Source organism: Mesoplodon mirus (genome assembly GCF_964341445.2).
Source record: "Mesoplodon mirus genome assembly, chromosome: 14".
NCBI classification, from domain to species: domain Eukaryota; kingdom Metazoa; phylum Chordata; class Mammalia; order Artiodactyla; family Ziphiidae; genus Mesoplodon; species Mesoplodon mirus.
The window spans coordinates 87400035-87416021 of record NC_138990.1 but is presented as its reverse complement, the minus strand read 5'-3'; the positions used below and the strand labels follow the sequence as shown (position 1 = coordinate 87416021).

The 15987-nt window shown below is 45.4% G+C and overlaps 1 pseudogene across 1 annotated transcript; it reads right to left on the bottom strand.

Moving 5' to 3' along the window:
* Positions 1-6102: 6102 nt before the first annotated feature.
* LOC309815532 (uncharacterized protein C2orf78-like) lies at positions 6103-14203 on the bottom strand (annotated as a pseudogene). Its single transcript has 4 exons — positions 14104-14203; positions 10501-11251; positions 7318-9223; positions 6103-6267 (listed from the first exon to the last, which is right to left on the bottom strand). The product of its transcript is annotated as an uncharacterized protein C2orf78-like (transcript).
* Between the last annotated feature and the right edge of the window lie 1784 nt (positions 14204-15987).

The window sequence follows — 15987 nt, the reverse complement described above, 5'->3', positions numbered from 1 at the left end:
GGCAGTTCCCATGGTGACAATGCTCACGGTGACTATAACCATGGTGACAGTGCACATGGTGGCCGTGCACATGGTGACAGTGCCCATGGTGACAGTACACATGCTGACAGTGCTCACGGTGATAATGTCCATCATGACAGTGCTCATGGTGACAGTGCTCATGGTGGCAGTACCCATGGTGACAGTGCTCACAGTGATAGTGCCCATGGTGGCAGTGCCCCTGGTGACACTGCCAGTGGTGACAGTGCTTATGGTGAGAGTGCTCACAGTGGCAGTGCTCATGATGATAGTGCTCATGGTGGCAGTGTCCACGGTGACACTGTCCACGGTGACAGAGCCCAAGGTGAGATTGCCCATGGTGACAGTGCCCACGGTGACATTGCCCATGGGGAGAGTGCCCATGGTGACCGTGCCCATAGTGAGAGTGCTCATGGAGAAAGTGCCCATGGTGACATCGCCCACGGTGATAGTGCCCATGGTGACAGTGCTCACCATGATAGTTCCCATCGTGACAGTGCCCACGGTGACAGTGCCTATGGTGATAGTGCCCATGGTGACATTGCTCACAGTGGAAGTGCCCATGGTGACTGTGCCCATGGTGACAGTGCTCATAGTGATAGTGCTCACAGTGACAGTGCCCAGGGTGACAGTACCCATGGTGACAGTGCACTTTGTGACAGTGCTCATGGTGACAGTGCTCATGTTGGCACTGCCCAAGGTGACAGTGCTCACTGTGGCAGTGCTCATGGTGACAGTGCTCATTGTTACAGTGCTTATGTTGGCAGTGTCCATGGTGACATTACCCATGGTGTCAGTGCTCATGGTGAGAATGCTCATGGTGATAGTGCCCATGGTGACAGTGCCCAAGGTGACAGTACTTACAGTGATAGTGCTCATGGTGACAGTGCTCATGGTGATATTGCTCACAGTGGCAGGGCCCACGGTGACAATGCCCATGGTGACATTACTCACCGTGACAGTGCCCATGGTGAGAGTGCTCATGGTGACAGTTCAGATGTCGATAGGCCCATGGTGACTGTGTGCATGGTGAAAGTGCCCATGGTGACAGTGCTCACGGTTATAGTGCCCATGGTGACAATGCCCATTGTGGTAGTGCACATGGTGCCAGTACAACATGGTGACGGTGCCCATGGTGACATTGCTCATGGTGACAGTGCTTATGGTGATAGTGCTTATGGTGATAGGACTCAAGGTAATAGTGCACACGGTGATAGTTCCTACAGTGATAGTGCCCATGGTGACAGAGCTTATGGTGACAGTGCTCACGGTAATAGAGCTCACGGTGACACTGCTCACAGTGGTTGGGCCATGGTGACAGTGCTCACGGTGACAGTGTTCATGCTGATGTTGCCCATGGTGGAAGTGCCCATTGTTACAGTGCTTATGCTGATACTGCTCACTGTGGCAGTGCTCATGGTGGCAGTGCCCACGGTGCCAGTGCCCAAGCTGACAGTACTCACGGTAAAAATGCCCATTGTGAGAGTGCTCATGGTGACAGCACCCATGGTAACAGTGCCCATGGTGACAGTGCTCATTGTGGCAGTGCTCATGGTGACAGTGCTCACAGTGACTGAGCTCATGGTGGCAGTGCCCATGTGGACATTACCCATGGTTACAGTGCTCATGGTAACAGTGCTCTCGGTGATAATGCCCATGGTGACAGTGCTTATGGTGATAGTGCTCACGGTGGCTGTGCTCATGGTGACACTGTTCATGCTGACAATGCCCACTGTGATAGTTCGCATGGTGACAGTGCCCACGGTGACAGTGATAATGGTGACAGGGCCTACGGTGACAATGGCCATGGTGACAGTGCTCATGGTGACAGTGCCCATGGTGACAGTGCCCATGGTGACAGTGCTCAAGGGGAAAGTGCCCATGATAACATTACCCACAGTGATAGTGTCCCTGGTGACAGTGCCCACGGTGACAGTGCCCATGGTGATAGTACCTTTGGTGACAGTGCTCATGGTGAAAGTGCCCATGGTGACAGTGCCCACGGTGACAGTGCATACGGTGACAGTGCCCAAGCTGACAGTACTCACGGTGAAAATGCCCATTGTGAGAGTTCTCATGGTGACAGTACCCATGGTAACAGTGCCCATGGTGACAGTGCTCATTGTGGCAGTGCTCATGGTGACAGTGCTCACAGTGACTGAGCTCATGGTGGCAGTGCCCATGTGGACATTACCCATGGTTACAGTGCTCATGGTGATAGTGCCCATGGTGACAGTGCTTATGGTGATAGTGCTCACGGTGGCTGTGCTCATGGTGATAGTGCTCACAGTGGCAGTTCCCATGGTGACACTGCTCATGCTGACAATGCCCACTGTGATAGTTCCCATGGTGATGGTGCCCACAGTGACAGTGACAATGGTGACAGGGCCCATGGTGACAATGGCCATGGTGACAGTGCTCATGGTGACAGTGCCCATGATGACAGTGCCCATGGTGACAGTGCTCATGGGGAAAGTGCCCATGGTGACATTACCTACAGTGATACTGCCCCTGGTGACACAGCCCACGGTGACAGTGCTCATGGTGAAAGTGCCCATGGTGACAGTGCTCATGGTGATACTGCCCATGGTGACAGTGCACATGGTGGCAGTGCCTATGGTGACAGTGCTCGTGGTGACAGTGCCCATGGTGAACATACCCATGGTGTCAGTGCAAACTGTGATAGTGCCCATTGTGACAGTACACATGGTGGTAGTTCCCATGGTAACAGTGCTCACAGTGATAGTGCTCACGGTGATAGTCCTCACGGTGATGTTGCCCATGGTGACAGTACCCATGGTGAAAGTGCCCATGGTGACAGTGCCTACGGTGATAGTGCCCATGGCGACAGTGCCTTTGGTGACAGTGCTCATGGTGACAGTGTTCATGGTGACAGTGCCCATGATGGCTCCTGCAGTGGCCCCATTGCAGAGAGCAGTCCAGCAGAGGCACGGCACTCTCCAGGTCAAGACATGGCGACCAAGGGAAATGGTAAAGAAACACCCCTTGGGACAGGGGGAAGATGTAGGAAGACTAAGACATGGAGATCACCTTCCTCCCCACAGATACATCAGAAATACATCTACACGTGGAACAACTCCTACAGAACACCTACTGAATGCTGGCAGAAGTCCTCAGACCTCCCAGAAGGCAAGAAAGTCTCCACGTACCTGCATAGGGCTAAAGAAAAAAGAATAAACAGAGACAAAAGAAGAGGGACAGGACCTGCACCAGTGGGAGGCAGCCTTGAAGGAGGAAAGCTTTCCACACACTAGAAGCCCCTTTGCAGGCAGAGACTGTGGGGGGTGGAGGGGGAGCTTCGAAGCCGCAGAAGAGAGTGCAGCCACAGTGGTGTGGAGGGCAAAGTGGAGAGATTCCTGCACAGAGGATCGGTGCCGACAGGCACTCACCAGCCCGAGAGGATTCTCTGCTCACCCGCCGGGGCGGGAAGGGCTGGGAGCTGAGGCTCGGGTTCGGCTGGAGTGCAGGGAGAGGGCCGACAGTGCGAAAACAGCCTGAAGGGTTAGTGCACCACAACTAGCCAGGAGGGAGGCCAGGAAAAAGTCTGGACCTGCCGAAGAGGCAAGAGACTTTTTCTTCCCTCTTTGTTTCCTGGTGCACGAGGAGAGGGGATTAAGAGCGCTGCTTAAAGGAGCTCCAGAGATGGGCGCTAGCCGTGGCTAAGAGCGCGGACCCCAGAGACGGGCATGAGATGCTAAGGCTGGTGCTGCTGCCACCAAGAAGCCTGTGTGCGTGCACAGGGCATTATCCGCACCTCCCCTCCTGGGAGCCTGTGCAGCCCGCCACTGCCAGGGTCCCGGGATCCAGGGACTTCTTCCCAAGGAGAACGCAGGGCTCGCCTAAGGCGGGTGCAACGTCACGCCAGCCTCTACCGCCGCAGGCTCGCCCCTCATTCTGTACTCCTCCCTTCCCCAGGCCTGAGTGAGCCACAGCCCCCAAATCAGCGGGTCCTTTAACCCAGTCCTGTCTGAGCGAAGAACACATGCCCTCCAGTGACCTACATGCAGAGGCGGGGCCAAATCCAAAGCTGAAATCAGGGAGCTGTGCGAACAAAGAAGAGAAAGGGAAATCTCTCCCAGCAGCCTCAGGAGCAGCGGATTAAATCTTCACAATCAACTTGATGTATCCTGCATCTGTGGAATACCTGAATAGACAATGAATCATCCCAAATTGAGGAGGTGGACTTTGAGAGCAAGATTTATTATTTTTCCCCTTTTCCTCTTTTTGTGAGTGTGTATGTGTATGCTTCTGTGTGAGATTTTGTCTGTATAGCTTTGCTTTCACCATTTACCCTAGGGTTTTTATCCATCCATTTTTGTTTGTTTTGTTTTTTACTTAAATTTTTTTTTCTTAATAATTATTTTTTATATTAATAACTTTTTAAAATTTTACCTTACTTTCTTTTCTTTTCTTTTATCCTCTTGTTTCTTTCTACATTTTCTCCCTTTTATTCTGTGCCGTGTGGAACAAAGGCTCTTGGTGCTGCAGCCAGGAGCCAGTGTTGCGCCTCTGAGGTGGGAGAGCCAACTTCAGGACGCTGATCCACAAGAGACCTCCCAGCTCCACGTCATATCAAATGGCAAAAATCTCCCAGAGATCTCCATCTCAACACCAACACCCAGCTTCACTCAACGACCAGCAAGCTACACTGCTAGACACCCTATGCCAAACAACTATCAAGACAGGAACACAACCCTACCCATTATCAGAGAGGGTGCCTAAAATTATAATAAGGCCACAGACACCCCAAAACACACCAGCAGACATGGACCTGCCCACCAGAAAGACAAGATCCAGCCTCATCCACCAGAACACAGGCACTAGGTCCCCTCCACCAGGAAGCCTACACAACCCACTGAACCAACTTTATCCATTGGGGACAGACACCAAAAACAACGGGAACTATGAGCCTGCAGCCTTCAAAAAGGAGACCCCAAACACAGTAACATAAGCAAAATGAAAAGACAGAAAAACACACAGCAGATGAAGGAGCAAGGTATAAACCCACCAGACCTAACAAATGAAGAGGAAATAGGCAGTGTACCTGAAAAAGAATTCAGAATAATGATACTAAAGGTGATCCAAAATCTTGGAAATAGAAGAGAGAAAAAGCAAGAAACATTTAACAAGGACCTAGAAGAACTAAAGATGAAACAAGCAACAATGAACAACACAATAAATGAAATTAAAAATACTCTAGAAGGGATCAATAGCAGAACAACTGAGACAGAAGAATGGATAAGTGACCTGGAAGATAAAATAGTGGAAATAACTACTGCAGAGCAGATTAAAGAAAAAAGAATGAAAAGAACTGAGGACAGTCTCAGAGACGTCTGGAACAACATTAAGCACACTAACCTTCGAATTATAGGAGTTCCAGAAGAATAAGAGAAAAAGAAAGGGACTGAGAAAATATTTGAAGAGATTATAGTTGAAAACTTCCCTAATATGGGAAAAGAAATGGTTAATCAAGTCCAGGAAGCACAGAGAGTCCCATACAGGATAAATCCAAGGAGAAACAGGCCAAGACACATATTAATCAAACTGTCAAAAATTAAATACAAAGAAAACATATTAAAAGCAGCAAGGGAAAAACAACAAATAACACACAAGGGAACACCCATAAGATAAATAGCTGATATTTCAGCAGAAACTCTGCAAGCCAGAAGGGACTGGCAGGCTATATTTAAAGTGATGAAGAAGAAAAACCTACAACCAAGATTACTCTACCCAGCAAGGATCTCATTCAGATTTGATGGAGAAATTAACACCTTTACAGACAAGCAAAAGCCAAGAGAGTTCAACACCACAAAACCAGCTTTAAAACAAATGCTAAAGGATCTTCTCTAGGCAAGACACACAAGAGAAGCAGAGGGTGAATTTTATGGCATGTGAATAACATCTCCAAAAAATAATTTTGAAAATGAAAATTGCCAGTTTTCCTATGGTCACTGCCCACGATCCACTGTCTCCATCTATCCATTCGCCCCACTGCATTCCTTTTCACGCCCACCCCCTGCCGCTCTCTCCCATTCTCACTGCCTCAAGCTGCCCCACGAGGCCTCACAGGGAGGCCCTGAACCACTGGGTGCCGGCGTCCTGTGGCTGTTGGAGCAGCTGCCCAGTGCCCATGCCCCCACCGCTCTCACCCATGAGAGTGGACGCTTCCATCAGATTTTTCTCGTGCATTTCAGTTGACGGTGATGTTGACAGAAGGCGGCACGCCCCCTGGTCAATGAAGGAAGCCCCTCAAGTTAGTATTTAGGCCTGTCCAGAAGTCTGATCTCGTCCACCAGTAACCTCAGGATGCTGTGCTCTGAAAGCCAAGTTGGCTGCCTATGGTCATTGCAAATACTGAGGACTTCGGAGGCATTTGGGCCTCAGATTGAGGCCTTGTACCTCACATGCGATGTGACCTCAGCCCTGTGCTGTACATCTCTAAGTGAAGTGGCACAGGAATACTGGCCTTGCCTCTCGTTGCCAGGATTAAGTGAATAGTGCATTAGCTGCCCTGGTGCTTAGGTGTTGAGTACATGGTGATTTACATACCAGGCCCTATTCATGGGCCTCCTGAGGCAGCAGTTCCCTTGGCTCTGCCTCTGTCGTCAGCTGCCCCTACGATAATTCTGAGGCCTAGCCACATCTCTGGTAGATTTCCCTATTCCTCCACTATAATCACACCTGCATAAGGCAACTCAAACCTTTCAGAGATGTGTCCTGAACCTCTTGTTTTCTTAAATACCTATGTGGTGGTTGTGCGACTTAAGGCCCAACCTCCCCAAGAGACTTTTGTCTATTTCTCCTAGTAAACCTAGACTCACCTTCCGTCATCTTCAACTGCACTAAAATTTTGTTCTTTCAACCCTGACCTCTGACCCTGCTTTTTACTTCTGTCATTTCATCCTCAGTCCTGCTTCCTTTCATAAATCCATAAATCTCTTTTAGCCTTCCTAGCCCTGGGCCAAGTTCCTACCACTTTCCTCAGTTTTTACCCCTTTCCTCCCCTTTCCTTCATTCTCCCATCCGACTTTCAGTCCTTCCTTTCTCATGCAGACTTTGATTCCAACCCCATCAAAATAAAAGATGCCACAGATAGCAGCATCTCAAAATTCAAAAGTTTTATTACTCATCTATTAATTCCATTACATTTATTTATTCAGATTTATTGTTTTAAAATATATGAAAATAAATAGAGAAATTTATACCTATCTTATCTATATATGGAAGAAGAGCTGGTAACCAAGGTGGCACCAACAATCCTAGCAGCTCTTACTTTACATATCCGTAGTAGTCAGCAATTTCCATTTCTTTTTTCCTCTCAATGAAAAATTGCAGTTTCCCCAAAGAGGTGTATTTGGCGGCACTCTCACATTGTTTTTGACCGGCCTCTTCATGGCCTCTTGCTATGGCCTCTGCTCTTATTCCTACGGGCTTTGACATTACTGGCTCAGGAACATTGGGTTCCCTCCATGGAATACATTGCTTGCTGAAGTCATGGAGTAGAAATGGGGTTTGGAGCTTGGGTGGGGACTGGCGCTTAGTCACAGCAGGGGGAACAGGCTCCCACTGGAGAGAAGTGCAAGATGAAGTTTTGTAGGGTGCAGGTCTAGGAGCAGCAGACTGAGGGACACTAGGCTGGGTATGGTCGGTTAAACCCGGTTGGGTTGGGTTGGTCACAGTTGGCTGAGCTGGTTTGGCAGGACCTTGCAAAGAGCCAGGAGCTGGCTGCGATGAACTGACTGCAGCACTTTGAGCTGAGTTAGTAGAAGCAGGCTGGGCACGGTCAGCCACAGCAGGCTGATGTGAGGCCAGAGACTGTGGCCTCTGTGGAGCAGGTCGAGCTTGAGGCTCCTCCCAGGCCGAAAAAGGCAGAGGTGTCAAGTTGACCTTCCCAGGAGGAGGCAGCTCATACTGGGATGGAGATGGATGGACACTCGTTTTCAGCACTCCTGCCTGGTTTCTGGGCTTCGACTTGAGTTTTCTCAGGACTCTTACCCTCACGTGGGGTATGCCATCATGGCTGGATAGGTGGGGGTGGCTGGCGGTCTTTAGGGTTGCTTGAATTTTCCAAGACCCGACAGGAAGAGAGCCCAGTTTTCTTATCATTCTTCTCCCCAGTGCATGAAAAACCTTCACAGACTCCAGCATGCGCATGCCTAGGGAGGTTCGAGGCTTTTTAAAGCTCTCTTGGATAAGCTCAGTTTGGTGTTCCTTTCGCTTCATCTGGGGAATTGTTGGCTTCTCTTCTGCCTTGACTTTGTTCTCTGACTGCTTCTTCTCTTCAGCCTTCTTTCTTCCTCTGGTCCTTCTGGTCTTTTCCTGCCCATGGCTCTTAGTTTTGCTGATTTTTCTGGATGGAGCTTTGTGAGGTTGGCCTTTAGAATGCTTGGCCGTGTTCACAGGAGCCCTGTCACTGACTGCAGCATTGCATAGAACCACTTCTCCCCCTAACAGGCACTCTGGATTCTTGGGCTGGATTTTGGCCTTGGGAGCACCACTGATAGGCTCAGAGGCTTTATGTTTGTTCTTCCTGGGTTGATCAGAGGGAACCTTTATGACACTTGGCTTTTCCTGCACCTGATTCACCTTAATGGCTCTGGTGTCTTTGGCTTTGATCATGTTGGGATCTTTGGATTGATGAAGATCTTTCAAAGAATTAAAGAGCTGGGGAAGGTGACTATCCTCCACCAGTGTAGTAATGTCTACAAAATCACTGCTAAATTCCATCCCATTTTCAAGTGTCCCTAGGTCCTCAAGACTCAGGCTGTTCTTTCCCAGATGAGCATTTTCAGCACCAGGCTGCTCCTCTTGGCTGACGGGGTCAGTGCAGCCCGGGAGCTGGTGAATATCAGGGATTTCTGAAGGGAGTAGTGGAGGCTCTTGGTTTTCTCTTGGGATCTGGTAGGCATCCAGAGGCTTTGAAAACTTGGCTTTCATATCCTCCAAGTTCTTACTCTCTATTTGTCCCTGGCTTGGAGCTCCAGGCAAGACCAGGAGACTACTGGCACTCTGGACTGGAGATGTCCCTGAAATGTCCCCAAGTTCAGGTGGTGGTTTACTCTCAAGTACCTGAATATTTCTGCTCCTGCAGGACTTGGGGAGTCCTTGAGGTTGTGTCACACAGATGTCTGGCTTGGAGGTTGCAATCCCAGGGAGTTTTTCATCACCAGGGAAGTCTCCATCCCTAAGAAGCAATCAAGGTAAAAGTCAGTCCATGATAAGTAAGAGGCTCCTCCTAAACACCAACACAGCAATCATGTGCCTTGAAAAGTACATTATTGCTGTGTTCATGTTTAGGGGCAAGATGGGAAAGGCATTTCTACTAACTCTTCTTAAGGATCATGGGCAGTATCCTATGCTACGAGATAAGTGGTTACTGTTGTAATTCTTACTGGTGATCATTTCATGTCACTGATTCTTGGTTTTCTTTGTATTTCACAGGATTGTTATAAGTGAAATAAAAAATGAGTCTTATTTTTCAAAAATGAAAAGTTTTATAGGCCTAGAATTCTCATATAGAGTCCGTTCAATTCTCCCCACTTTCCTGAGAGGCTAAGAACACTTCACACCATGAACTAGGAGAGGGAGTAGAGCCCTTCCTGATGAAATAGATAAACAAAGACAGAGTCTTAGCCTGCTTGCTCTGGACAGGATCTCAGACCCTAAGGTGTTAAATCCTGGAATAAATTAAGGAAGTGAGGACAGTTAAACTGGCACTATCATAACAAGAGTTCTGAAACACCTTCCAAAGAGACTCTAGCAGTACATCAGGGAAGGGAGTGATACAGTGTGGTAGTATAGGGGGAATGATCGGCTACAGCAGTGAAAAATGTGGTACCTATTGGTATGCTCTCAGGATTCTTGTACATGTAGCATAGATGACCTTTACAGTGTCCCTCCCACCTTCCCACCTGCATTAGGTGTTCTTTTTTTTCAATTTATTTTCATTTATTTATTTTTTGAACGTATTTATTTTATGTATGTATTTTTATGGCTGCACTGGGTCTTCATTGTTCTGCATGGGCTTTGTCTAGTTGCGGCTAGCGGGGGCTACTCTTGGTTGCTGTGTGCAGGCTACTCATTGCGGTGGCTTCTCTTGTTGCAGAGCATGGGCTCTAGGTGCGTGGGCTTCACTAGTTGTGACTCACGGGCTCTAGAATGCAGGCTCAGTAGTTGAGGGACATGAGCTTAGTTGCTCCAAGGCATGTAGGATCTTCTCAGACCAGGGCTTGAACCCATGTCCCGTGCATTGGCAGGTGGATTCTTAACCACTGCGCCACCAGGGAAGCCCTACGTGTTCTTATGTAGAGCCTAAAAACAGAGAGCACTGAGCGAAGGTAGTGGTTATTAAAGGCTCAGGATCTAAATTCTACCTGTCTATACACCACTTCCCAGCTGTAGATTTGACCCCATTTTTGAATGCTGACCTCATTGTTCAACTTTCTTGCTGTTTGTACTCACCTTGAAAACTTGTTTCTGTGATGCGTTGAGCAGACACAGTGTAGTAGATTCCAGAGGTGGAATCTGGTGGTAAGATATTTGTGGGCTGAATCTCCTTTAGTATCATTACCATTTCTGGTTGCACAGAGGCCCTACCTACTGCCTGTGTATGACACAGAGCCATAGGATTGCAGGCAGGAGCCAAGTTCTCCATACAGTAAAGACCCCAATGTGCCTTGGTTATAGTAATATCCATGGCTTCCTTCCTGGTAGGGAAGTGACAGGCTATGTCCCTGATTTGGAATCTGAGATGGTGTTCCCTGAGCAAGTCTGGCAGAAAGTGATGGATATAGAGGGACCATGTTATTGGTGTCTGCAGTTTTATCATACTGGGCTGCCATAAACATGGAGGAAGCAGCTGTGTGCTGGTCAGTGAGTGCCAGAGTAAAGTCTCCGAGTGAAGAAGAATTCTTTTCAGTGCTTTCTGTGATGCCCCACTCAAAAACACCTGGATAAGAAGCAACTGAAGTGGAGATCTGGCTCTGGTCAGTAACTCCTGATAACATAGTTGTGCTAGAATGTTGGTGAAGGTTGGCACTACCCATGTGTGTCTGGAAAGAGGTACCAGTAGCTGATGCCAAGCTGACGGCAGGAGCAGAGACTCTGGAGAAGTTGCAGACACTTCCCGTTAGGGAAGCTGCATTGCTCACCACAGGAAGAGAGTGCTGCAGAGAATTCAGAGTTCCAAGTACAGATGGACTTTGGCAATTTTCTGTAAGAACAAGAGGGTGATGAAAAATTAGGGAGATTAATAAATTCTCACTATGTTTGAGGAACAGCATTATCTTAAGCTTCTTGCTATCAGGACACCTTTAATGTCAATACTTACTGAGAAACCAAAAATCAGACAGTTATGATGGTTGTAAGGACTAAGCAGTTTTACACTCTTTTGTATTAACTGCCTGTGCTCCCATCTTGGGCACAGATGGGCAGAAGACCCGAGTGGTATGGTTCAGATATTGTTCTCTAGGATGGAAGCAACCTTCTCCCTCCCCTATCTTTCCCTTCAGCCTGCACTAGTATTTACTTCTATGCTGTTTCCTAGACTGGAAGCATTTTAGAACTAGGAGGTCTTAGAGAACTTCCATCTTCACAGTCTCATTTCATGACGAAGGAAACTGAGGCTCAGAGAGGTCAGGTTGACTTGTTCAAGTTCTCTCATTATGTTAGTTTCCTTACCAGGTTTCAGAACCTAAGTATCCTGACTTCCTTGCCAGGACGCTACTCTGAGCATGATACTGCCAGAAAGCAGGAGAAATAGAACTTATAATATAGGCATATTTTTTGGTTGTTAGAAAACAGTACGGCTATTAATTACCATTGTGATCTTCAGTGTCTCACTTTGCTTGTGCAGTTCCCACGCTATTACCTAGAGTTCACATATAGCTGAGTCCAACTGGTAAATTTGAAGAGTCATTTTTACCCTCTTCAAGCCTCAAAATGATTACCCGAAAGTGATTTTCTTAATTGCTTTTGGAAAGAAAAAAGTTATCTGATTATTTCAGATTGCTCCTCTGTAAAGTGGTTATAACACCACCACCAATAATAATAGCAGTAATAATTAATACATGAATAAACTGATATATTGCATATGATTTATATGGAGGAAGATACAATAAGTTCTAGAAAGACAAAGAAAAATCATGAAAGACATATTACATAACGAAAAAGAAATACATAGTTATTAATGAAAACTGGGGTATGTGGCAAGTATCAAAGCATAATGAATTTATTAACAAATGACATTCTGTACCATACAGGCAATATTATGAAAGTGAATTTTGCCCACTCCATTTTCACGAATAGTATTAATCAAAACACACGATAGAAGGTGATTTTGAATGAATTCCTAGCAAATACATACAGACAGAGAAGATACATCAGTAATAATGCATAACAAGGAACAAAATGCAATAAATGTAAATGTATAGGTAGCCACATATATATAGACAAGTATTTCAATGAAAACTGGTACAAAGCAGACAGCAAAATAATAAGTGTAAAAACTTTCATTATTCTGCTCTTACACATTTTTACCCAGCAAGTAACAGGTGTTCAGCCTGCTAGAAATATATATTTCAAAGAATAGAAACATATAATAAGCAGAAAAGAAGCTTAAAAAGTATGAAGAAGGTTTACATATTTATCCTAGAACTTAGAATATAATCATCTTCAATATGTAAGAAGATGACATCCCAAAACCTAAAAGAACCATCATCATTAGAATCCAATTTAAAAAGATTTTCAAATGTAAGAAAATCCAGACGACTCCACAATATTGTTTTAGATAAATGGGGAAATTTTTTCTCTTTTTTTGCCGCGTCGCTTGGCCCTGGCAGTGAAAGCACCGAGTCCTAACCACTGGACCGCCAGGGAATTCCCGCAATGTGGTATTAGAGATGTGGGGCTTGACTTTTTCTTTTCCTTCTTAGGTAGCTAAGATGTAAAAACGAACAGTGGCTGTTGATCAATGTGCTCTCTGTGTTAGGAGGGAAAGAACTGTAAAGATGAAAAGCAACCTTGCCTTAGAACCTACATATCACACAAAGGAAATAGTCCTTCTGATTCAATTTAGAAGATATCATTTACAATTTTTAATTGGTAAAAGTCTACATAGCTCAAAATTTAGAAAGAATAAAACATTGAAATGCAGGCCCCTAGATAACCACTTTGGTTTCTTGTATATAGGAAGCATCATTTCTAGAACATATTTCTAAAATGTTTACATTCAAAACTGTCAAGTGCCATCTCTATTCAGAGAGGCAATAAAAGAAAAACAATTGAGTATGACTTTTCTGATAAGCTGCTGTTCCTGGTGATACCCTGTTCTGTCCTTACTTTCCTTCTTAGTCTGTTAAAATAAGGATTTGCCACAATGAACTTTGTTTTGCCCTGCTCTGAGCAGAATTCCCTCTATGCTGTTTCTGCTTTAATTTAAAATCTTTGGTTCCCATCAACATTCCATTGCAAACTACGTTTTTCTTGTGAGCTCCTCTATGCTTTCCCTCTTCATTCTTATATTTTTTCCTATCTCTTGGTTCCTGTTGGCCTGTGCTGATGAAAATAATCCTAAAGTTCCTTACGTTTGACTCTGTTCCTCCCTCTAGACCAGTACTCTCCATCCTCTCTCCCTATATTATCTTTTCAACTAGTCGAATTATTAGTGGAGGGAGACAATTAGAGATGAAACATCTTGGTATATATTGCTAGTTTTCTATGTCACCTGGCTTTTCTGTGTTTATGTTAAAACATGCTTGAGAAGTCTCTGATTTCATTTTCTACATGGGTACCCTTTAAGGCTCAATATTAAAAAGAAAGGGATCAGAATGATCAACCAGTGTAGTATCCTAACCTCACAGATAACGACAAAATTAGGCTTTGTGAGACAGTCAATGATTTGTCCAAAGTCACACAGATAGTAAATGCCAAAGTCAAAAGTGAAATTAGGTCTCCAGATTTCTAGTTCAATACTTTCCCTCATTATTCCATGCTATTTAGAATCTACTACTAAATTTAGGGGCAAAATAAATCTAATGAAAAACTTTATAAAGTTTCTTTCCTTACCTGACATGGTCAGAGAAGAAGAGAAAACGTCAACTGCAGATACAACGGATGAGGAGACAACACCAGAGGATGTCTGAGTGGCTGCAGCTGAACGGAGCATGTGTCCAGTAAAATGGTCACTGGTTACTGGTCACTGGTCACTTGTGATGATCCAAATTTATTTATAGACAACTCCACGGAAACCCCAAGTCTCTACCAAGTGGTAGTAGGTTTGGTAGGAGAATGATGTCACAAAGCAGGCAGTTGAAAGGTATGAGATAGCCAATAGGGAGGTCCGATCCCCAACAGGAAGGTGGGGTTGGGTGGAGAGAGTGTAGGAGAGCTAAAACAACGCCTAAATTTCTGAGCTCTGGGGAGAAAATCCTAGAAGAGAGATTTACTTCCCCCAGGCTCTTACATTAGGGAAAACATTGCAACATTTCTTACAGATGTTCATTAATATAATTAACTAACAGTTAACTTGTATTCTACAGAGTATTATATTTTATGTATCATATACTTAGAGCTATATATATATCTATTTAATTAATATCTTTAAGAACGAAAGAGCCATCTACTTTGAACTATTACAGTTGTTCTGAAATCATACCTGCCTAATTCGTGAACGTATAGCAGCTTTTAAGGAGCAAAAGTAGGGATTCAGAGGCTCTTTTTGTAACTTGGTTAAAGAGTAGGGTGAAGTTTGTTGAGTGTACCTTGTGGAGAATGTTGTGGTCCATGGCTCTTCTCTTTTAGCTTCTTCTCCTTGACTCCTACCTTCCTTGGGCTGCGCTACGCTGGGCCAGGTTGGACTTACATTTCTCTTCTGCTTTCTTTTTTTTTTTTTTTCCCATTATGTGCATTGTTTCTAGGACAAGCCTTGATCTTGCATTCTTACCCTCGTGGATGTTACTTGCTGTCAACTTCCAGCAGGAGGAGTCTTCTTTTCAGTGCTTGATGCTTCACAAAATAGACTCTGCCCGTTGGAAGCAAATAGCAGAGAGCTAGGAGACAGAGCTGGTTGCAGACCTTTCCTCTTCCAGCCTTTGGCTGCAATTCTTTTGCCCATAATTTGCTACCTCTGGTTCCTTGAGCCACACAGGTATCCTGCCATCCAGCTCTTTTATATGTGAGAGACATTCTGAATACTGTAACTTTTTCTTTGCACAGAAGTATATACAGTGTGGCAGTTACTGTAATCCCCTCCCCCTTGCAAACAGCCACTCTAGAATTTTGGTCCTCTAGGATTCTCTGTCTTGCATGCTTGGGTGCAAGGCCAAGCAAAATGAAGAGGAGAATATTTAGGGAAGGAAGAGGACATTGGTGGAGAACTGGGAGCAGATAAGGTGAAAGGGCCCAGGAGAAAAGAGATTCATGTAGAGTTTTTGGTTTCTGTGGGAAACAAGTTGACACACTTTGGCCTCATTTTGTATGACCAGAACAGACAGTCATAGATATAAGTAGCTCGATATTGCAGCAACTGCCATGAATTCTGTACACTAAAGAGAACAGTCTTACATGTATTTCTCATTTTATTTTATGTCATATTACCTTATTAATAGAATTCACTGGTATGTTTGTAGAATACAGATTTTTTACAATGCTCTGGTTTTGTCTACATGGTTATTTCCTTGTCATATTTTTAAGGACTCAAACATTGTAAGACATATTGCATGTTTTTCTCGTGACGATTGTTTATCTTGAAGCATCATGAACGAACTTGACCTGTTGGATTTTGTGGAGAAAGTTTAAAAAGGGTCTGTGAAAAAGGCATTTTGGTGAGTCGCATTATGCACCCAAGCGTAAGGAGCAGATATCTGCCATCAGCCCAACTTGGCCTGGATTGCCTCTGTTTTAGTTCCCGTGGTTAGTGCTTTTCTCCCTAAGCACTCTTGTGACTGTGAT